We start from the raw sequence: 24,276 nt of genomic DNA on the forward strand, positions 1-24,276 counted from the left end.
GAAAGTATGCTGTTTGTACAGATACATTCCATTGACATGCGCAATGCCCAGCTGAGAAAATAAAAAAGGGTAGTTAATCTGGGCATTTCCCTCTCTGTAGCTGTGACCTGTGAACAATTTCAGCTCCATGTAGAAAAAAATAGGAATTTCCATTTTTGTGTAAACACTTCATTTTCTGATGGCATGGAAGCAATTTAAACTGAATCGATGCAGGCATCAGTAATTCAGAATAAATCTTCTATTTGAAGAACTTGGACCACTTTTGTTTGTGGGGGCCTATATCCAAACCTGAGAAAGAGTTCCTGGAATCCAGTCATTCCTTATCATGAAATCCATGACAAGCCATTTTTGTGTGCATTTCTTGTGAGTGTGCATTTTATTTTCCTACATAAGAAAGATTAGAGAACCAGCTACTTTGGTGTTTTATTTTGGGGAGGATTGAGTGAGTTTTGCATTGGCCAACTCAAAGCAAATCTTAAATAATAGTAGATTGGTAAGATATGCTCTTAGAGAAAAGTTTCTTTAAGTCAAATCTGATTTTTTATGGGGGTAATATAACATTATATGCCCATCAAGACCTTGATGAAAAACATTTAAAAAAAAAAAGGAGGGGGGCATAATGTGCATATTTATTTCATAATAAACAATTTGTCTATATTCTGCATAGTATAATCAGGTTCATAGAACAGCCAATTCGATATATTTTATTAAAGAGATCTTAAAACAGGAATTGTGTCTGCGTCCAAGAGTCCAAAGGCCCCAGAAAGACTAAGGCCAGGCAAGTGGAGAGGAGAGACAAGGAAGAAGGAAGGATTTTATATGCCAGGGTGCAAGAGGGGAAGCCAACTAAGAAATGTAATTTGTGACTTGTCTGTTTAATAACATGAATAATAACATGGGGTACTCTTAGCAAAGGATTTTGGGTATGAATTGCTGTAAGTCAAAATCTATTGCTGTTATGCATATTATGCTTTAAAAATATAGAGAAGATAAATTGAAAGCAATAGATGAATGATGCATATCAGGCTTTATTTAAGCATACAATTTTATTTAAGTTTTATGTGACATGGGAGTCATCATCTATAATAATAAGAGTGTAATATGCTACTTAGACTGGTCAAAGCCGGGGCTGTGATGGAAGCCTGGGTCCCAGGTGCCTGCCGGGTGCCAGAGGGAAGCCCGGGTCCCTGGTGTCAGAGGGAAGCTGGTGCCGGCAGCCAGGGGAAGGAAGGCCTACTCTTGCACGAATTTCATGCATCGGGCCTCTAGTAAAGAAATGAAGACCCAAAGAAACAGTTAAGCCTAAGTGTTGATGAAGAGTCGAAAGTCATGAAAACATGTGATTAGAACAAAAGGGTATGGCAGTCGGATCCCAGCAGCAGATGCAGCGTGCTCGTCTTTCCAGGTTCTTCTTGCTATCTCCTTTAGCTTCCAGAAGCATGGCCTCTGGTGTGGCTGTCTCTGATGGAGTCATCAAAGTGTTCAATGACATGAAGGTACGTAAGTCCTCGACACCAGAGGAGGTGAAGAAGTGCAAGAAGGCAGTGCTCTTCTGCCTGAGTGAAGACCAGAAGAACTTCATTCTGGAAGAGGGCAAGGAGATCCTGGTAAGTGATGTGGGCCAGACAGTAGCCAACCCCTACGCCACCTTTGTCAAGATGCTGCCGGACAAAGGCTGCTGCTACTCCCTGTATGATGCAACCTATGAGACCAAGGAGAGCAAGAAGGAGGACCTGGTGTTTATCTTCTGGGCCCCTGAGTCTGCACCCCTTAAGAGCAAAATGATCTATGCCAATGGTCGGCAAACTCATTAGTCAACAGAGCCAAATATCAACAGTACAACGATTGAAATTTCTTTTGAGAGCCAAATTTTTTAAACTTAAACTTCTTCTAACGCCACTTCTTCAAAATAGACTTGCCCAGGCTGTGGTATTTTGTGGAAGAGCCACACTCAAGGGGCCAAAAAGCCACATGTGGCTCGCGAGCCACAGTTTGCCAACCACGGATCTATGCCAGCTCCAATGATGCCATCAAGAAGATGCTTACAGGGATCAAGCATGAATTACCAGCAAACTGCTACAAGGAGGTCAGGACCGCTACACTCTGGCAGAGAAGCTGGGGGGCAGTGCTGTCATCTCCCTGGAGGGCAAGCCTTTGTGCTCCCCTCTAGCCCCTGCCTGGAGTATCTGGCAGCCCCAGACCTACCTTTGGGGGGGTGCAAGCTGCCCCCCTGCTGCCAGACCAGAGGGGCTGGGGGGATCCTAGCAGGGGGAGGGCAATCCCTTCACCCAGTTGCCAAACAGCCCACCACCCCCTGGACCTTCCTTCTTCCTCCACCCCTGAAGGTGCTGGCCTTCCCAGACCACTTTTGATCTGATTCCTTTTGGGTTGAAACAGACCAAGTCCTCCCCACCCCAGGCACCCCAGTTTTGGAGAGAGCCTGTATTTTTTTAATGACACTCCTACTTGCAACCTGTTCCTCCCCTTTCCCATGCTGCCAACTTCTAATCGCAATAGTGAATAGCTTGTCTGTTTAGTTCTGTGTATAAATAGAATGTTGTGAAGATAACCCCTCCCCACGCTGCCTGGTTCCCCTCCCCTTTTCCACCTGCTCTCAGCCACTCATGGAAGCAGGACCAGTAAGGGACCCTTAATTTAAAAGGGGAAAAAAAAGAAAGAAAGAAAAGAAAAAAAAGAAAAACAACAATAAAAAGCCTCACTTAAAAAAGGGGGGGTGGCGGGGGGGGGGGGCGAGTTTATGAGCTAAGGGTAGTGAACTGGGAGAAACTTAGCAAGTTCATTTGGATTCCTCATGGTGTCCCTTTATCTTCAGAGATAAGGATGTTCCTTTCCTCCAGCTATAGGAAGGGCACCTCCCTCTCACAGAAGTGTCTTAAGACTTGCTTCAAGGAAGAAAGGGGAGGTGAGAAAGTCCTTCCTATCCCTGCTATTTCTCAAATTATTTCACCTTAAAATATTCATTATGCCAAGATGGCATATTTTGGGGTAGTGTGTTCTGAATGCCATCAGTGTGTGTGTGTATGTGTGTATGTGTGTGTGTGGTGTATGTGTATGTGTGTGTGTGTCATAAAAACACATACAGGTACACCCAAAGCTTCTAATCTGTCTGAAGAGTTAAAAACAAAACAAAACAAAAAAAAAAAACAAAACAAAACAAAAAACCTATGGATGCTATCAAAGTATATGGTGAGCTCTTACCTTTCTGCCATATTATAACTTATATATAGTTGAAATATCCATGAACCTTTGGTTTGACTATGTAATTCTGAGGACTTGCCAGTAAGAATGTTATCTTTATGGATCAATGCATAAATTATAAGACTTTAAATATAGTGTTAGTACTTCTAGGTTGACTTTTGTTTCCTCAAAAGTTATACATGTGTTCTAGCTAACCACACATCCATTACCCATCAACTTTTGTAGTTTTTAAAAACTAAAAGCAAACGAGAGTTCAACTTAATCCCTTTTTGTTTCTCTTATAGAGAAATATTTCTAATACCCAAAGTAAAAATTTTGTGAGAAAAATAAATACTTACTCTGTATTTCCATCTCTAATGTAAAACAATGGTATGCCCCCACCTGAACCATGAAGTTAACCTAGAGTTCCATTCAATTACAGATGAACTGTTTCTTCCCTTTTCAGTTTTTACTGGTGCTCAGGGCAGTACATGGTACCCTAAAAGGGGGACATGGTCAATGATTGCACTTTTCTGACAAGAACAGCCACAGACAGTTTTTCATTTACAACTTACTGTGGCCCAGCCCTCATGATCACAGCTCCCAGAACCATGATCTGGGCCTAAACCAAAGCAGCCATCTTTACATGTCCACTAGTCTGGGTGTCCAGCTCATGACTTCAAACTAGTAGATAAGCAAGTAGGAAGAAGCAGAGATGGAATATCTAAGTTCTGGTCACTGTTTTTCATGCTTTAAATATATTATTTCCACTCCTTATAAAACCCTGAATAGTAAATATCATTATCCCTATTTTACAGGTTGAAAAACTGACAAGTAGAAAAATTTAAGTAACTGGCCCATCATCATGTACCTATGAAGTGTCTGAGCAGGGATTCACACAAACCTCTGTCTGACCCCACAGATGACAAGATAGTTATTTTAGACATGTGGTTAAAGATTATTTGGTGTAAGTAGATTGTAATCTGTAAATGGAAGAAGTCCAGCAGCTGTCTGGTAAACTGCTAGGGTGAAAATTCTTGAGCTTCTCAAGAATCAAGGATTGTTTCCTATTTATCTTGACATCTCTCATAGAAAGACTAGCTCAATGTTAGCATCGGAAGTGTTCAAGGAATAAAGATTAAATAAATTGTGCATTGGTTGAAATATATTTTTAGTTAGAAATGACATTAAAAGAGTACTTTCATGTAAATATAGGATATTTAGATTAAAATTTGTATTATGTTAGAGAGCATTTAATGATATAACACAGAAACCATTAGCTGTTATATTCATTAACTGTTCCCTAATTTATTACATTATTTAAGAGAAAAATAAATTAATGGGTTAATGAACTCTTAAAATGGCTTTGATCTTGATACATCTCTAAAACTCAATTTAAAAGTAAAATTGTAAGATTTAGAAAACATCTGAAAAAAATTATCATTTATCTGATCATTTAAAACCTAAATATGAGCATAAGAAACCTGTAAAGTCAGTGGATATGCTAATGAATGGCTCACATGTTTGGCAAAATAAAACAAAATCTAGTAATAAGAAAATTGTATGTGATACTGTTTACAAAGCATTTTCCTAAGTTTCTCAAAGTTCTTCATAACAGAAATCAAAAGATAAACATGGTTATTGTCAAATTTTGTGAAATATTTTTATATTAGAGCAAATGAATCTAATATAGATAAAAAGGCAAAATATGCATTGATTTTTTAGACATTAAAGAGGAAACCTTGCCAGGACTGACCATCAGCCCCTGAATGGCGGATGAACAGATTATTCTGACAGTTTCACTGTGAAAGAGAAGCTAAGGGACAGCCCGGCTATAGCAGCCAGGCAGCCTTGACTGCCTGCCTCATTAGGCCTTTATTGGAATTTTTATCTTTAGATATAATCAATAGGTGAGTAATCTTGGGAGGACACATGTGTTTACATTGTCCTCTAGGCAAGGGCATCCAGGAATTAAGCATAAGGATTCCAGTAAACACCCAGGGGTCTGCACATGCACAGACTTGTTTGGAAAGGTCAAGGAATAATTAGGGGTGCTACCTTCAACACTCCCCTAAGTCTCTCCTAAGTTGGAATTCCGATAAACAGGGCAGGCAGCCTTCCATACAATTCCCATTTCTCAGAATGTTCTCCTTACAAACTTTCCAACCAAGTCTCATGCTTCCCAACAAAACCACAATAAAGTTTTCTCTAATATGTACTTGTGGGTTTCTCCCAATTCCTCCCCTACCTACCATGAAAGATAATGATTAAAACATTTTAGAAGAATTACTGTATATTATCATCTTTTCTGTTCAGGAGAACCCTGTGATGTATTTGTGATCATGCCTAATTTATAGAAAAATCTAGAGGCACTGGAAGTTAACTTGCTAAATTGTGGAGGGAAAGGTATTTTGTTTTTTAATCATTTATTATTTTTTCATTACAGTTGACGTACAATAATATATTAGTTTCAGGTGTACATCCCAGTGATTAGACATAATATAACTTAGTAAATGATCATCCCACTAAATCTCATATTCATCTGACACCATAAGTAGATATTAGAATATTAGTGACCATACTAGAGTCCTGGTGCATGAAATTCATGCACTGGGAGGGAGGGTTCCATAGCCCGGCCTGCGCCCTCTTGCAGTCTGGGACCCCTCAGGGCATGCCCGACTGCTGTAGGGAGTGGGCCTAAGCCGGCAGTCAGACATCCCTCTTACAGTCCGCGGCCCCTCGCTCCTTACTGCCCTCCTCCTCACTGTTTCCTACTGCTCAGCTCACTGCTTTTTAGCACTGCCGCGGAGGCAGGAGAGGCTCCCGCCACTGCCGCTGCACTCACCAGCTGTGAGCCCGGCATTTGGCTGAGTGGCACTCCCCCTGTGGGAGCACATTGACCACAAGGGGGCAGCTCCTGCACTGAGCATCTACTCCCTGGTGCTCAGTGCGCATCATAGCGACCAGTCATTCTGGTCATTTTGCCATAACGGTCACTTAGGCTTTTATTATATAGATTCCCTATGTTGTACTTTACATCTCTGTGACTATTATATAACTGCCAATTTGTACTTCTTAATCTCCTCACCTTTTTCACCCATCTCCTGAACCCCTCTCCCATCTGGTAATTATCAAAATGTTCTCTGTATCTATGAGTTTGTTTCTGTAGTGCTTGTTCATTTACTTTGTTTTTAGGATTCAATTGTTGATAAATTTTATTATTCATACTAGAGGTCCAGTGCATGAAATTCATGCATGGGGGGGGGGGTCTCCTCAGCCCAGCCTGCACCCTCTCCAATCTGGGACCCCTCGGGGGATGTCCAACTGGACATCCCTCTCACAATCCTGGACCTCTGGCTCCTAATCGCTCACCTGCCTGCCTGCCTGCTTGGTCACCCACACTGCCTCTGTGTGCTGGCCTGATCACCCCTAATTGCCCCCCTCTGTGGGCTGGTCACCCCCAACTGCCCCCCTGCTGGCCTGGTCGCCCCTAACTGCCCCCCCCTCCTGCCAGCCTGGTCGCCCCATGAAGCCTACTGTTCAGTCGTTTGGTCATCCCTCACTAACGCCACTGCCAGCCTGGTCATAGGCAGCCATCTTGTGAGGGCATGAGGGTTAATTTGCATATTACCTCTTTATTATATAGGATTTTTTCTCTTCTTCTTCTTCTTCTTCTTCTTCTTCTTCTTCTTCTTCTTCTCCTCCTCCTCCTCCTCCTCCTCCTCCTCCTCCTCCTCCTCCTCCACTCCTCCTCCTCCTCCTTCTCCTTCTGCTTTCATAAGACTCTTTAACATGTCATGTACTACTGGTGGTGGTGAACTGCTTTAAATTTTTCTTGTCTGGGAAGATCTTTATATGTCCCTCAATTCTAAATGATAGCTTTGCTGGTTAGAGTAATCTTGGTTGTAGATCCTTGCTTTTCATAACTTTGAATATTTCCTCCTAATCCCTTCTGGCCTGCAAAGTCTCTGTTGAGAAATCAGCTGACAGTCTGATGGGGACTGCCTATTAGGTAATTACCTGTCTTTCTCTTGCTGCTATTAAGATTCTCTTTTTGTCTTTAAGCTTTGCCATTTAATTATGATGTGTCTTGGTATGGGCCTCTTTGGGTTCATTTTGTTTGGGACTCTCTGTACCTCCTTGATATATATGTTTATTTTATTTCACAGGATAGGGAAGTTTTTAGCCATTATATTCTCAAATAGGTTCTCGATTCTTTGCTCTCTCCTTCTTCTGGTATACATATGATGCGGATGTTGTTACACTTCATGTTGTCCCAACGGTCCCTTAAACTATCCACATTTTTAAAAATTCTTTTTTTCTTTTTGCTACTCTGATTGGGTGTTTGTTGCTTCTTTATATTCCAAATTGCTGATTTGATTCTCAGCTTCATCTACTCTACTATTGATTCCCTGTGAATTATTCTTCATTTCAGTTAATGTTTCCTTCATTTCTGACTAGTCCTTTTTTATGGTTTTCATGTCCTTTTTTATGCTGTTGAAGTTCTCACTAACTTTCTTGAGCATCCTATAACATTTGTTTTGAATTTTGTATCTATTATTTTACTTACCTTCATTTCATTGACTTCTTTTTCTTATTTTATTAGTTAGTTTCTGTTTGTCTTCTCATTTTGACTGCTACCCTGTGATTGTTGCTATGTATTATGTAGAGCTGCTATGTCTCACAGAATCAGTAGAGTGGTCTAATGTAGGAGGTGCCCTGTAGGATCTAGTGGCACAGCCTCCTTATGTACCTAAGCTAGGCACTCTAGCTGTGCCCCCCTCCTCCCCCCCACACACAACCCTATGTACAACCTCCAGTTGTAGTTGAGCTTTGATTGCTGTTGGCATGTCAATGGGAAGGATTTACCTCCAGGTCAATCGACTGCAAAGACTGACTAGGACCACTGTGGAGGATCAGCTGTGCAGGGGCCCACACCACAGAGCAGGACTTACTTCAGCAGGTCTCTGGTGCCCACTGAGATGCACAGATAGGGAATAAGCTATTTAAAATGTCTATATTTGAGGCATACCTTGGTAAGTAAAATAAAGGAGAATGATACTGAGAACAAAGAAAGAACAACAATTCAAGGGCCTTGGAGCACAGAAAAGCTGGGAGAGCTGCCATAAAAGCTGTGTGGAGACAGACAGGACCCCAACTGAGAAGAAGACTTAGTACCTACACCTTGACCTTTAGATCAATTTCCTGGCTATTAATATATCTCAAATCAGGGCTATACTTCACCAAGTCCAGTGAGGCAACACTGCTGCTCCCCATATGTCCTTTGGAAACTTTTCAAGATAAACAGAAGAGATATGAATAGCATTACCCCTGAGGGAAATCACATATATCACATATCTGTCTCTCCTTTCTCCCTCTTTTCTTCTCTCTCTCTCTCTCTCTCTCTCTCTCTCTCTCTCTCTCTCTCTCTCTCTCTCTCTCTCCTCTTTTACCTCTGTCTCTATCTGTCTCTATTTCTATTTCTCTTCTCTCCTGATCTTTACCTGCCTTAGGAGACAAGACTGCCTGCTGTGGAGGAAAACTGAGCACTTTGATGGATTTAAATCCTCTCCCACAGCAAGTGGCTATGCAACCCAGTAATTCAGAGTTAGTATGCTCTCAATAACACATGTTAAAATATAGTGAAGTCAACAGAACAAATTTAAAACAAGAAGAAGAACATTTCTTCAAGCAATTGCAGAATCTCTCTCCAACACTAAATTCAGAAAGAAGATTTATACTAAGGGTTATGGAGGAGGGGAAGAAGGGAGGAAGGAGAATGAAAGTAATATTGCCAAATGGCTAGTAGTTAAAAGCTCTCTGCCTTTGGGCCCTATTTTTTTTTTTAATCTTAACAACATTCCCTTCAAAAGAACTGTGAATGATTACTCATTATTGCCTCAAAGATATCCTAACATTATTTAGTAGTTGGTTTTAGAGCAATGCAAGAGGAAACTGTTTCTCTTAGTACTGAGTGATAGCTCAATGATATTTAACTGGGCTTAAGGGAACAAAGCCTTCTGATTCTCAGGTGTCAATCTTTCCTCTCAAGTCTGGCTTCCTGTGTTGCTGTAACTACTTCCCTTGCACTATAAGAAGCAGAAAAGCAATTTGAATATGAATTTGAAGTGGAATACAACTTAGTTTATACTGGGCAGTTAGACAATTTTCCTATTTCCAGAATCATTGCACATTTGAAGGGAGCATCAAAGTCACCTTAGCTTTGCCTTGTGAGTGGATATAAAATTGTATTTCTTGGCTGAAAATGACCCCAAAAAGCAAGTGAACTGCTGTGAGGGTTATGGCAAGGAAGAAGACATGAAAGGGGTTAAGAATAAAAATATAATATGTTACCCTAATAAATTTAAGGTAATATACTTAATGCCACTGAATTGTATACCAAAAGATGGTTAAAGTAGTAAATTTTATGTTATGTACATATTACCACAATAAAAAAAAAGAAACAAAAGATCTTCAGGTTTATGAAGGTCCATAGAATGGATTCCTTCTGCATGTCAAAGATTTATGTCATTGTTTTATATATATATATTATTACTGATTGTTATATATTATTACTGATTTTTTTTAACAGAGAAGAAGGGAGCGGGATAGAGTTAGAAACATTGATCAGCTGCCTCTTGCACACCTCTTACTAGGGATGTGCCCGCAATCAAGGTACATGCCCTTGACAGGAATCGAACCTGGGACCCTTCAGTCCACAGGTCAACACTCTATCCACTGAGCCAAACTGGTTAGGGCTGTTATTGTTCTTAAATGGAAAGCAAAAACAAAAACACAACACAAAATGGATGATTCAACAATCTCACTTTTAACAATCATTACATAATAAAGAATATAACTAAAAGAGTATAAAACCTGAAAAAAATCATTAAATAAATATGATGGAACAAAATTCTAAAAAAGGGGAGATCTATGACACTTTCAACAATAAAGACATATATTTTTAAATTTCTTCTAAACCCACAATAAGTAGTAGGGGTTGTAATTAGCAGATTGTATATGAGTTTTGAGATATATTGAAGCTTTGAAAACTGATTTCTCAGGTAAATTTCACAGGCGGTGGCAGAAAAAGAGGGAAGAGTCCCAAGAAAAAGGGAGAGAGAGACAAAAAGAAGCCCATCTGATAGCCAGCTATGCAGGGGAATAAGAAGAGATAAGTGAGAGTAGAGGTTGAAAGGTTTGAAAAGCTAAAAATAGAGAATGCAATCTGGGATGAAAGAAAATGTGTGTGAAACCTGACGGTGATTGTCGATGTCTCATTCTCTGATCTAACTTCACTCAGTATCAGTGAAGGGGATTATTGATGGTGATGGGGAGGAAAATGTGGGACTGAGTCCCAAAGAAAGGTATTTTGGCTGAGAATCTTTAATGTGCTCAGCAGAGGAGAGATGAGAACAGGCAGAGTAAGAACAGGGGCTGGCAAGAGCTGCGGCAGGAAGCAGCCCACACGAGGCAAAGGTTTGGACAGGTTTCCAAGGGGAGAAAGGGACCATTGCTGGCATTGATGCCGAGCAAAGCACAGCAGGATTTGGCAAGAACACCAGGTAGGAAAAGATGGAAGGAAAGATCATTGAAAGATACGAATGAGTCTAATCTGGTAGCCAGAAGAAAAAGGTGATGAGGCAGATGAACAGAAAAGATGGAGAAAATAGAAGATGGCTGTAACAAAAGCAGAAGTATTAAATTGGTGTTTAATTATTAATTTAGCAATATATTAAATGTAATTGTTGCAGATAAGCTGCCAGGCAGTGCGGGAGAATTAATCAGCCGGGCACTCAGAGAAAATTCAAAAAGTTGCCTTTATTGCAGATTGCTCTAGTGCCATGACTCAGGGGAGTCAGTCTCCAAATCCTGAGTGATGAACATGGACGAAGCTTTCCCTTTATACCCTTTAGTTCCTTTGTCCCCCAAATATGGATCAGGCTTCCCCTCTGAGTTGGGATGGGGGAAGTGAGACCACACCCAGAGGCGGGCCAGCACTGGCACCAGCCCCTCCAGGGATTGTATATGGTTCATGGTTTATGGCAGTGATGGCGAACCTCTGACACGCGTGTCAGTGCCATTTCTGATGACACGCGGCCGCTGAGGCGGCCACATGCCGAGGATGAAACATTTATGTTATTTAAACTATAAATATCGCAAAATAATGTTTTTTCCTCAAAGGGACACACTACCCGAGTTATGCTCAGTTTTTTGGCGAAGTTTGAAACACCAAGCTCAAAAGGTTGCCCATCACTGGTTTATGGTCTCTGTAAAATGGGAGTATTCCGGGAAACAGGTTCTCCAAGGCAGGACAGGCATAACAGATAAGAGTAGAGTTTGATAAGAATGGAGTTTATCGGCAAGCAAAGGTGTACGTCAGAAGGCAGGTTACTGGCACAGATTCAGATAGCTAGCCCCCCAAATGTCTTATTTTCCCCTTCATACTGGCTTAAATTTCTGTAAATTCTAAAAGTGTAAACAGCAAAGATAAGGAGATGAGTTAAAATGAAACTTCCAAAATCTTCTCACATGGGAAAAACCTCTCGTTCCTCTAACCACACACAACAAATTTGTTCTGTTTAAGAGGGTTTTGTTTTGCCTCAGAACTTTGCAGCATTTGATTGAAATAGTCATTCATAACTTGAACCTCATTTAAAGCTCCTTGGTATATACCCTAGTGTAAAAAAGCACCATGTATAAATAACCAGGCACGTACAGGTCTATGCTTTTGTGTTACTCGCCATAATAAATATAGTGTGTTTGGTGTGCTTCATTCCACCAAATAAATAATGTGTTCTGCTCCTACATTACACCAAATAAATCAATGAAAACAAATGTCTTTCTGCAGAATAATTTGGTCTTAAACTCTTAACCATGTACCAGGAAATAGATCTCCGGTGTTATTGAGCAAGGATTGTAAACAGCGCCGTGTCGGTGGTCTCTGTTTATTGTTTTGTGTAACTTTAGGGGGGGGGGGGGAGAGTATTGTTTACCAGAGTAAAATCCTTTTTGTTAAAAAATAAAAGATTTTTATCTTTCATTTAGGTTAATAACATACCACCTATATTTGTCAATCAAATTAGAATTACTGTCAGCCGGTAATGCATTTTAGTTTAGCCAATATCAGTCAGTCCTGATTTATTTGCTTAATACAAATCTAATTGAGTTTCAGCCTGTTCTTCTCCTTTCAACTGTTAACCAACCAAGTACATCTTTAATTTCCAAGACCGATGGTGTGGTAGCAGTTGAGAGGAAGAGTGATTTGCATAAGGCCCCAGAAGGGTGCCAAAACTCTTCACGCTTTAAACAACAGCCTTTATTATTCTGTAAGTGGATGTGTTGAATTTTCATGCTTTTGTTTCCAGTTCAGCCCTGACAGAAAAAGAATAAAGTAGATTTTGCCAGCACCCCTGCTGTGCCCTGGGGGAGAAATTCAATGTGCCTCATTTGTCTTAATTGGAGAACCGCCCTCAGCACCAGCTTTTTCTATGCATACATTAGCATAACAGACAGAAAATTCAAGCCCACTTTTGTAGAAGTAGTCTCCCCCCGACACACACCTCCCATCTTAGACTAATAAAAACCACAAGAGGCTAGGAGCACAGGTTTCACCTCCTGGATTTCTCCGAGTCGCTGCTGTAAAATGCTCTGTACAGGAGAGATGCATCAAGCCTATTTTATCTCTGCACTGTTATTAGAGCCGGTCGTGAAAAATGTGATAAATATCACCCGTGACAGAGAGCTGAAAGCTTCTCTTTATTCTTCATAATGTGCTAATCCTATATACTTGTTCTTTGACGGGTTATGCTGCCTTTTCAGAGGGGAGAGTTGGTTCTACACAGAGGCAAATGTATAGCTGCTGAGAATGGGAGGGAGAGCAGAATGTAACACCCCCAAACATGTCACTTTGGCAGGAGGATTATTTTGAGGTAATGGCAATCAAAACCCAACAGATTCAGGAAAAGCTCTTTGCCTCCATCCTCACACGCCTACATTTACATTGGAAAGGAAGCCTATACCGTGAAGAGAGCTATTACCAGAGATAGCTTTGAACCTAAGAAGTTTATCTGCATAACAGGACAACCTTTCTTTTCCAAATATCTGCCTTCCTGTGAATGGCTTCCTCCCCTGGGGTCCTCAAACCCCTACGTCTTTCATTAGCTCAAGAAGTTATATGAGCCTCAATTACCTGACTGTGGTTTGTATCTTCATATCTTTATGAAGCTCCCATATGTAGGTAATTAAACGTGGTTTTCGCCTGTTAGTCCGTCTTATCTTAGTTTCATTACTAGACCAGCCAAGAAACCTAGAAGGGAATTTTTTCCACCCCTACTAATGAATCTTAAAAAAGAAAAGAAAAATTCTTACCAAGCCGAATTTATTAGCACTAAAACAAACACAGTTATCTCAGTCCAAGCAAGATTTTAAACCCCATGCCAATTCATTGGAGAAATATTAAATCCATCTTCTCATTTTTCATCTCACAAAAGGGGTCTAAGTCTGTATGAACAGCCTGCACCGTTTAAATCATTCCCCTAATCCAGGCCCTTCCAGTATCTGATAGAACTAATGAAATTTCAAGGTAGGTGTTTCTAAAGAAATATTTTGTTTACACGTTCCCAAGACTGGTATTAATTCTTTCAACACATCTGTTTAACCTGCTTGCCATTGCCAGAGCGTGAAAGAGATGGAAAGCATGGGGAAAGATATAATTTCTTAATAAAACATGGCATGCACATTTTCTTCAAAATATGGCTGCCTTTCAAAAAAACAATGAATCCATATTTTGTCTTGATTTTTCTCCAACAGGCCTAATTTACCACGTCAGTCACATGCCGCTCTCACTAGAAGCTTTCCAGGGATTTCAAGTAAGTTGTGAGGCTTTTTTGTTAAGAACTTGTTCTGTATTGAATTATTTGTATGCCAGTTTTAAAAATAATTATCTTTTGGGTCAGGTCCTTGTGGGTAAATGGTAGGCAAAATCATTTTGGAATAATAATTTTGAGGTGCAGAAGGAAGAAAGAACCAACCAATTCTTACTTCTGTGTACTAGTAATGTTCATTGTATGCCGATTTCAAATGCTTGGTACACTTCATGGGAAGTCTGAAGGCAAAACTTAGGGATTGATACACTCTTTCCTGCCCCAACCCTCCTCCCTTCACTTTCCATTCACTCAACTCCCATAAGCATTCCAAGAGGCTATGATGTGTTGGTACGTGTTGGAGACTAGGAATGAAAATGTTTGCTTTCTTTTGTAAATTAATCTAAATATAATCATTTGGCTTTATCTGTCCTGTGAGAGGATTTCAGCTTTTCACTTTAATACTGGTTTCATTTACATTATAAAAATAACAAGCAGTTTACCCAGCTTATCAGATAATCCCTGCTGCTTTTTAAACAAACATTCCAGCCACTCAGAGTTCTCCTTCAATCTTTCTCCTCACCCCCTCTCTCCTCCATGCGGTGCCTTGGGTCTGCACTCTCACCTGATTCACTTGGCCCAGCCTGTCCTGCACAACTGGAGGAGAGATGGTCCCGGGAACACTTTCTCCATCCCATACTACTTGGTTTTAGATTTTCAATTACAGTTGACATTCAATATTATTTTATATTAGTTTCAGGTATACTGCAACGTGGTGAAACATTTATATAATTTATGAAATGATCCCCCCAAAAGTCTAGTACCCACTTGGCACCATACATGGCTATGATAAGAATATTGACTATATTTCCTATGCTGCACTTTATAACCCCATATTTTGCACTTCTTAATCCCTTCACTTTTTCACCGAGCTCCCAGACCTTGTCCCATCTGGCAACCCTTAGTTAGTTCTCTGTCTCTATGGGTCTGTTTCTGTTTTGTTTGTTCATTTATTTTGTTCTTTAAATTCCACGTACAGGTGAAATCATTTGGTATTTGTGTTTCTTTGTCTGACTTATTTCACTTAGCTTAACACCCTCTTGGTTTGTTCATGTTGTCCCAAATGGCAACATTTCATTCTTTTTTTTATTGTCAAGTAATATTCCATTGTATATATGTACCACTTCATTACCCATCTATTGATGGGCATTTGGGTTGCTTCTATATCTTGGCTACTGTCAATGGTGCTGCAATAAACACAGGGATGGATATAACTTTTAGAATTGGTGTTTTGGATTTCCTCAAATAAATACCCAGAAGTTAAATTGCTGGGTCATAAGGTACTTCCATTTTTCATTTTTTGAGGAACCTTCATACTGTGTTCCATAGTGGCTACACCAATCTGCATCCCCACTAACAATGCATGAAGCTTTCCTATTCTCCACATCCTAGGCAACACTTGTTATTTGTTTGTTTATTGATGACAGCCATTCTGACAGGTTTGAGGTGATAGCTCATTGTAGATTTAATTTGCATTTCTCGGATGATTAGTGACTTTGAGCATCATTTCATATGTCTATTGGCCATCTGTATGTCCTCTTTGAAGAAGTGTCTATTCAGGTTCTCTGCCCATTTTTTAACCGGATTGTTTGGTGGTGTTTTGGTGTTAAGTTGTATGAGTTCTTTATAAATTTTAAATATTAACCCCTTATTGGATATATCACTGGCAAATATCTTCTCCCGATCCACAGGTTGTCTTTTCTTTTGGATGATGATTTTGTTTGCTCTTTATTTTTTTTAATAAAATGCAAATTTTCTGGGAGTCAGATTTACTACTATTCCTAACAACTTTCAAAAATCATAAGAAAAGAGAATTGGAAGTAGAGGGAGCATTGAGGACTGAATTACAGCCTTTTCAAGAAGTTGTTGCTGTTGTTCATAAATATATTTTATTATTAAAGATTTTTGTTAATGGTCTATTATGAGAGGAATATGTGTTCACTTTATCAAAATGAGAAAACCCACTCATATCTTGTGTGTGTGTGTGTGTGTGTGTGTGTGTGTGTGTTCATTGCTCCAGTTTCTGAGAAAGAAATATCCTTTGCAGACATACTAGACAAAATTGTATTTTGAAATATGCTGATATGTACAGTACTTACGTGTTACCCCCCTCCAGTGTTGATTTGGTCCATCTTCTAGGTTGAGAGGTACAAGAGGGGTTAACCTCTTTGGCAAAACTAATCAGTTGTTAACTTGACCAGAATTAAGGAGGACTACTTTCTGGTAATTCATTATTTTTTGTGTCATCCCTAGCTATGAAAATCAATTTTCCTCACGAAAGTTAACCATTTGTAGTAATGATGCTTAAAAATCAAGCATAGATATACTGGGGGGAGGGGGAAATGTTAAAATTGGGGAACAGATAGATAGGGAATTAACTCTCCCCATGTCCACAAAATATAAGTTTATCTTGAAGACCTGGAGTAAAACTAATCCTGATGGTTTTAAACAACATGTTATTGTGGATACTATGTAGGGTCATGGGTACGTGGGTAACTTGATGAGGAGACAGATTTTATTGGGGCATATCTCTCACAAGAAATTCCTGGGATTCTCTTGTGAATTAATACTTTGCAGAGTGAAATTTCAAAAATAATATAAATATCAATATGGAAAAATCTAGAATTGACTTTGGAAAGTACTCTTTTGATTATACAAATGTATTTAATTTATACAAGTTCCCCTACATGGTCAAAGCATAATAGCCAAGCAATACTAAATTAGAAGAAAACCCATGGGCCAGAGTAGGACATCTAGTAGGACCAGAGTTTAAGGCAGCATATTCCTGAATTTAAACATACAGTTCAAATAACAATGATCTAAAATTCCATGTGATTATCATTGCTGTTGCAGTTACAAAGAACAAGACATATAAGGGCTAATTTAACATCAAGAAATTTAACAATGAGCCCTAACCGGTTTGGCTCAGTGGATAGAGCATCTGCCTGCGGACTCAAGGGTCCCAGGTTCGATTCGGCCAAGGGCATGTACCTTGGCTGCGGCCACATCCCCAGTAGGGGGTGTGCAGGAGGCAGCTGATTGATGTTTCTCTCTCATCGATGTTTCTAACTCTCTCTCCCTCTCCCTTCCTCTCTGTAAAAAATCAATAAAATATATATATTTTAAAAAAAGAAATTAACAATGAGATGTGCCACTGCCTGTAGTGACAGGCATAATGAGGTGTTGAGGGGAAGACACTTACATTTGTTTTGTACATGGAAATTTCTCACTTTAGGGAATTTGTAACAAATTAACGAAATGGGAGTCCCCTGTTTATTTAGGAAAAACTATGACTATTCTTTTATTTTTTTGTTTAAACTTCTTTACAAGTTATTGATTGACTATTCACTTTCTTGGTTGATAACCTCTGTATCTGATTCTAAAGACTTAGCCAACATAAAGTGGGGGAGTCACATTAAATAACTCCTGGTTTATCTGTCAACTCTTTTTAGTGATTATATCTGTTCTCTGAGAAGATAAGAAATGTCAGATAATGAATGATGGTTGTTAAGTAACCATATCCTTTATGTTTAACCTAAGAAAAGCAAGACACCTGTGTAAGGCAGGCAATTGCGCACACATTTTTCCCTCTGGAAAGCCAGCGGGTTCCTTGTGAGAAGGTGGAGTAGAAGCAGTGCCCTTCTGGCCTGGATCTGGTGCCTGGGCAAACTGAAGAGGGATGGAGATTCTGCTCTGCAATGTTAATTGGTCAGGTGATGGGAAACAAGGGAGACAGGGACATGGGCTGTCACTGTTGCCAGCAGCTTTCAAGGATGTTCTGAAAATTAAAGAAAGGGAATAGGGGATGAGAGTAAGAGATCACTTATTGATATCCACCTGTCAAAAGGTACAACAATAGCAGGAAGTTCAGGTGGTACTGGGGTGCTAAAGAAGTTCAGGTAGTATCAAGAAAAGGCATTGCAGGCTGAATAGGGAAGAGGAGACCTTGTCTAGGATTCTTAAGGCTGCACACTGCTGTCTTTCTAACTCATCTGAATGTATTACTCATCTCTATATCAGATTCTATCCTAAGAGCTAAGCTAAAATGAAATGAAACATAAAAAGTTCAACTGGTAAAACGACAGGAATTCTACAAACTACTTGGCTGGATGAGGTTTAGACATGATAGCTTGTAAAGTTAGGCAACCCTTCACCACCTGCCTAGCTATAATGTGCTTGGGTTTCATCAGACTCAAGGAAAGGATTTTGAACTCTGTTTGTGATCTGGGTTCAGACATATGTTGATGGGGTGTAAGTAAGAGCAATGGAGGCCAGATTGCGGAAGAAACAATCCCTTCGAAAAAATCATAATGAGAAAGAAGTTCTGCAGAGTGGACCAGATGAAATAAAGCAGGTCCAAAGAAAGGGTCACAGTGTGGCCAAGTATAATGTGAAAGTGGACTTAAATCCATCCTGATCTAACCCTAAGAGATATCCTATTTGTGCTGAGAAAAATGAAGTGTTATGTGGTTGTGGGATAAGAAAATGACTAGTGGAAGATGTGCAGACTAAATAAAGACCCATAGATCCAAAAGTATGCAAGAATGTCAGGGAATTCAGGGTCAAGCACAGAGTTTATAAAGTTCTGGCGGTTAAAAGCAGGTAAGGACCACCAGTCAGGTGGCCTGAACACAGCAGTGGTAATATGCTGGCACAGTGCCGGAAGCACCACAGGTGTCAATCAGGGCAGCAACGGAGCATAGAAACAGGGTGCAGCTAGTGGTATAAAGAAAGGGAAGGTGTTGAGATTTAGTCAACTTGGAGGGATTGATATAAACATTAAATTAGCATTATCTAAGAATCAAAGTAGTCTTTTACTAGTATATGGATATATGGTGTATTATTGGAAAACAGGGTGTACTAGTCTGTTAAGGTTTCCAAAACAAAATACCACAGACTGGGAGGCTTAAACAACAGAAATTTTTTGTCTCACAGTTCTGGAGGCCAGAAGGCCAAGATCAAGGTGCCATCAGTGATGTCTGATGAGGAGTCTCTTCCTGGCTTGAGACGGCTGCCTTCTTAATGTCCTCACATGGCCTTTCTTCTGCGTTCAAGAGCTCTAGTGTCTCTTCATCTTCTTACAAGGATACCAGTCTTATTGGATTAAGGCCCTCTCTTGTGATTTCACTTTAACTTAATTATCCCTTTAAATATCTACCTCCAAATATAGTCAAGTACTGAGTTCAGACTTCAACATATGAATTAGGGTCTGGAGACACAACCCACAACACTAGGATAAAGACTAATTTTCCTGGGGCGTCCCACCCTTATGACCTCATTTAACCTTAATTACCTTCTTAAAAACCCTATCTCCAAATATAGTCACACAGGGGGTTAGGACTTCAACATATGAATTATTGGGGAAAAGAATTTAGTCCATAACAAGGAGCCATGATTGATCTTATGAATGAACCTAAGAAATGGGAAAGCTAAAGCGTTCTATCTTGTCCCTACCTCAGAGCTAAAGATAATCATCCATCTTCAAGGATTTGTGTGTGACCTGAAAATAACAAAGGCTTGTTGCTTCAATGAAAAAGCCTGTTACCCCTCTGAGTTTCCAAGAAATGGTCTTGATTCACCTATAATCTAGTGGGTATTTAAGCAAAAGAAGTATTCATCACTTATACCTACATTGTTTAAAAAAATGAATTTTCTTTGACTTTGAGAAGTTGTGCTCTATCTCAGATTTATGCTTTTCTCCCTATTGCATCTAATTATTCAGAAGACACAGAAATAAAAATATGAATGTGGTATTGGTGTTTTGCATGATGGGCTTAAAATTTGTACCATAATTTTTTACAAAAAGACATCAAAATTTAAATACTCAATTGTTCTCCAATAATAAGTTGGGGAGCATGATTTTAATGTGTGCCAATAAACTGAGTTGATGTGGCTCAAAGTACTTACCTTCCACATACTAAATGAATATTCAATATCCTTGATTTGTTCTCTTTTAGTAAATAACTAGCTCTCATATGTGGACAATAATATATCATTTATGTTGGGTTATAGGGGATATAAACCAATTCTGAAAAAGGGAAAGTTTGATGAAAAGAAAACTGTCATAGAATCGAGGACAAGTTTCAGGCCTTTGAAAGGACAGGATGCAGAGTAGCAAAGTTTTAGAGTTCTAGGGAGCATTATCCAGTAGCCACTCTTTAAAATGCTACTATTGGGATAAATCACAACCCAAGCATCCAAATTTTCACTAAAATGAATCCGGTCAGCAAAACTTGGGCCAGGTGCCATTTGGTTAACAATTCCACTAAGACCACACATGATGAGAAAGTGATAGTTTTTCAAGGAAGATACAGAGTACTGTGATAAAAATGGAAATGAATGCTGGACAGGAAAAAGCAACAGATGTCCATTAGGAGAAAATGCCTAAAATATACCTATGTTGAACATTGACTATGGAAAAGTGAGAGTATGAGTATTAGCATTGACAATACAAGAATTTCACTCCACCTTCCCCCCCTCCCATAAATGACCTCCAAAGAGATCCTCATCTACAAATACATAGCAGAAGGGGTGGATGGGAGAAGGAGGAGGAGGGAAGAAGGCAGAGAAGGGGAAGGAGAAGAGAAAAGAAAAGAGAAAAAGAAAAAGAAATAACAGCAAGAGATGTCTGCCTAGCTGGCTGCATTTAAATATTGGGTCAGTATGTGCTTCCTTTGGAGGATGTATATGCCCTTTCCTGGTTTTGCACTGCTATCACTGCCACTTTATCACCTTTCTGGTTTTCAGTATGATCTTCATTAATTCTTCATCTCCCCACGGATCTATTCCCCAGCCCCAGTGTCTCAACAATGCCAGAAATACAGCAATGATGACTGAGTTTTAGTGTCTAGTGAAGCAGCAATCTTATTAATGTGGAAATGACATCCCAATCTAACCATTTTCTAAAATCTTGGTGCCCAGGTGCTCTAACTTTAGCTATTGTCACAAGACTCCATGTTGGTCTGATTATATAGCTCTCAGCAAAAATGAATTCGTGTGATGCCATCCATTAAGAAAAATCTAAGCACAGACTAAACAGCCTTTCAACTATGTTTGTTTGGGCACTTTGAAGGCCAGTCTGCTTTTGAAATGGCTCCCTTAAAGGCCAAATGGGGAAAAGCCAAGAGCTTTGGGCAATACTTCAAAAGTCAACAGCTGCTCTGCACTCCCAGTCAATCTCAATTTGCCACTTGGCTGCTTACTGATGAGCTGCTTGTACGAGTGTTTGATAGCCCCATAGTGTATTTCCTAGTTCACCCATTGGCTTGTCAAGCTTTGGGCAGATAATTTGGTACCCAAGAAGTTTGGCATCTCAGCAAAACAGCTTGTTATAAGGGAAAGAGTATTTGATTGGAAGTCAAGAGTCCAATTTCAGGTTTGAACTGTCCCTAATTACATAGGTGGTGTTGGGCAACTAATTTAAAGTATCTGGGCTTTGTTTTGTTGCTTTGTTGTTATTAACATTTTATTATGGGAATATCAAACATATACAAAATCAGAAAGAATAATATAATGAATCCCATGTACCTATTATCTACTTACAACAATTATCAATTTTGATTTATCTATACCCTACCTCAACTACTGGATTATTAAAAAACAAATCTCAGACTCATATCATTATGTCGATAAATATATCAGAGTGTATCTCTAAAAGATAAGAAATATTTTGTTTTGCAAAAGTAATAATAATATTAGATACTAAAAATAATGTTAATTTAATATTATTTTAAGAGATCCAGACAGTCCCAGCCCGCATGGTTCAGTGGTTGAGCATTGATCTTTGAACTAGGAGATCATGGTTTGATTACCAGTCAGGACACATGCCCAGGTTGTATGCTCAATCCCCAGTAGGGGGCATGCAGGAAGCAGCTGATCAGTGATTCTCTTTCATCATTGATGTTTCTATTTCTCTCTCCCTCTCTTTCCTCTCTGAAATCAATCCTATACAATAAAGAGGTAATATGCAAATTGACCCTCACACCCTCATGTCACAAGATGGCTGCCCCCACGTCATCACAAGTTGGCTGCTACAAGATGGACACCCCCACATCATCACAAGATGGCCGCCCCCACGTTGTCACAAGATGGCTGGCAGGGGAGGCCAGTTGGGGGTGACCAGGCCTGCAGGGGAGGGCAGTTGGGGGTGATTGGGCCAGCAGGGGAGCAGTTAGGTGTCAATCAGGTCGGCAGGGGAACGGGTAGGGGGCTATTAGGCTGGCAGGCAGAAGCAGTTAGGGGCAATCAGGCAGGCAGGTGAGTGGTTAGGAGTCAGGGGTCCCAGATTAGAGATGGTACAGGCTGGGCTGAGGGACACCCCCCAGTGCATGAATTTCATGCACCAGGCCTCTAGTATATATATTTAATATTTATATATATGATCCAGACAGGATTTATATGAGGTCCATAAAAATTTAATTATTTAAATGTTTATTAAATCTATCTTAAACTGTAGTCTCCCTCCCCCCCCCCCCGCCCCCCCACCCCTCTTGCTCTCTCTCTCTTCCTCTCTCTCTCTCCTACTCAACTCAGTGATTTCAGGTACAAATTTTTGGTAAGAAGCATTCTTAGGTGGTATTGTCTACTTCCATTATGAAACCTATACTGTCTAATTGTTTATCCTTTTGAGTTGTGAGCAGCCATTGATAATCATTGTCTAGATCCATTATTTCATAATGGGTTGTAAAATAGTGATATGATAATTTTAGCATAGCTTCTACATTTACTAGCTGGGGTACTTCTACAGACAGTAACTTTCCCTTGCAAAGTATTTGGTTACCCTGCAGTATAAGATACACAGAAAAGGCAGGGCAAATGTTTGAAGCTTTCCCTGTATTTACAAGTTTTAAAAAATTATTATTTTTCTAATATCTGCCAAAGGAGAGCAATGAGATTTTGTTTTGTTGTTTAAGGTCAGTATAGACTTCTGGGCTTAAACATTTGATGTGTTTTAATGCATTTCAGTTACTACTCTTATTTATGCCCAAGTTGGCTAGTAGGAACCTCTTCAATTAGTCTAACAAGGAAAGAACACATAAAATTATCTATGTTCAGATCATTCAGATCATTCAAAACCCCCTGAAATCTAACTTAATGGAATTTTTACAACTAAAAATATAAAAAAGAAGCTGCATTGAGACAGGTAGAAGAGGTAAGTGTGAAACTGACTGCTTCTACACCACATGTGGCAGATAAAAGTCAGAAGAGATATCTTGGCTGCAGAGATCCCCCTGAAGAGTGAGGGGTCCCAGTTCCATATCAGGAACCCCAGCCCAGGATTTTAGTGTTGGGAAGAAAGTCCCTATAACTTGTGGCTATTAAACCCAGCTGGGATTGTAGCTGAGTGAGAGAGAAGGCTTCAGGAGCCCCAGGCAGTTCCTCTTAAAAGTCCCATGCACAGACTTACTCAGACTCACTCCCTCTGAGTTCCAGAACCAGGGGAAGCAGTTCAAAAAGCACCAGGGGACATCCAGGAAGGAACTAAGGTATCTGGCATTGGCAACAAGAGCTAGAGGGGCAGCCTGCTCCAAGACAGAAGTGGTAGCAGAGGACATTGTTCCTTTGCTGAGCGTTTCTCCCATAGTTCCAGCATGTGAGTGCCATAGCCAAGTCTCTATCAATTTGTCTAAGGCTGTTAGCCCTACCCTCATGATTCCCTGAGTCTCTGCCCCACCAACTTTCAGGCTCACCCAAGCTGTTTTCCAGTGGCTTTTCCATACAAATGGTGATATAATTCTAGTCTTAGCTCATGCTTCAGACTTTCCTAATATCTCTCAAATAAGCATAATATGGCCTCTGTGAACCCTGTATCTCTTTCTAAGTGGTCACATACCCAACACTAATGGGAACTAGCCTTGGTTTGCAGCTTGGCCTCTCCTGGGCACCTTGAAGCCCAGAACAAGTAGCAGCCATCAGCATATCACTTTGTAGTTCATGCTGGATAGCCCTGGGCAGGACACAGGCAGTTTCTGACCTTGGAATGTACCTCCAGGGAGGCTCCAGGACCAGCCCACCTGGTAGACAACTTCAGACCCTATCAAAGCACCATGTGACCACCTCCACAGGCAACAGAGCCACAATGAAGTAAGACCTGCTCATGGGTTGGGATCCTGCATAGCTGATCCTCCACAGTGGTCCAAGCAAGTCCTTGAAC

At 40.1% G+C, this 24,276-nt stretch overlaps 1 pseudogene; it reads left to right on the forward strand.

The window, feature by feature from the left end:
- The first annotated feature begins 1,425 nt into the window (after positions 1–1,425).
- LOC103286203 (cofilin-1-like) lies at positions 1,426–4,021 on the forward strand (annotated as a pseudogene).
- The last annotated feature ends 20,255 nt before the right edge of the window (positions 4,022–24,276 follow it).

This window comes from Eptesicus fuscus, chromosome 4 (genome assembly GCF_027574615.1).
Source record: "Eptesicus fuscus isolate TK198812 chromosome 4, DD_ASM_mEF_20220401, whole genome shotgun sequence".
Taxonomy (NCBI): Eukaryota; Metazoa; Chordata; class Mammalia; order Chiroptera; family Vespertilionidae; genus Eptesicus; species Eptesicus fuscus.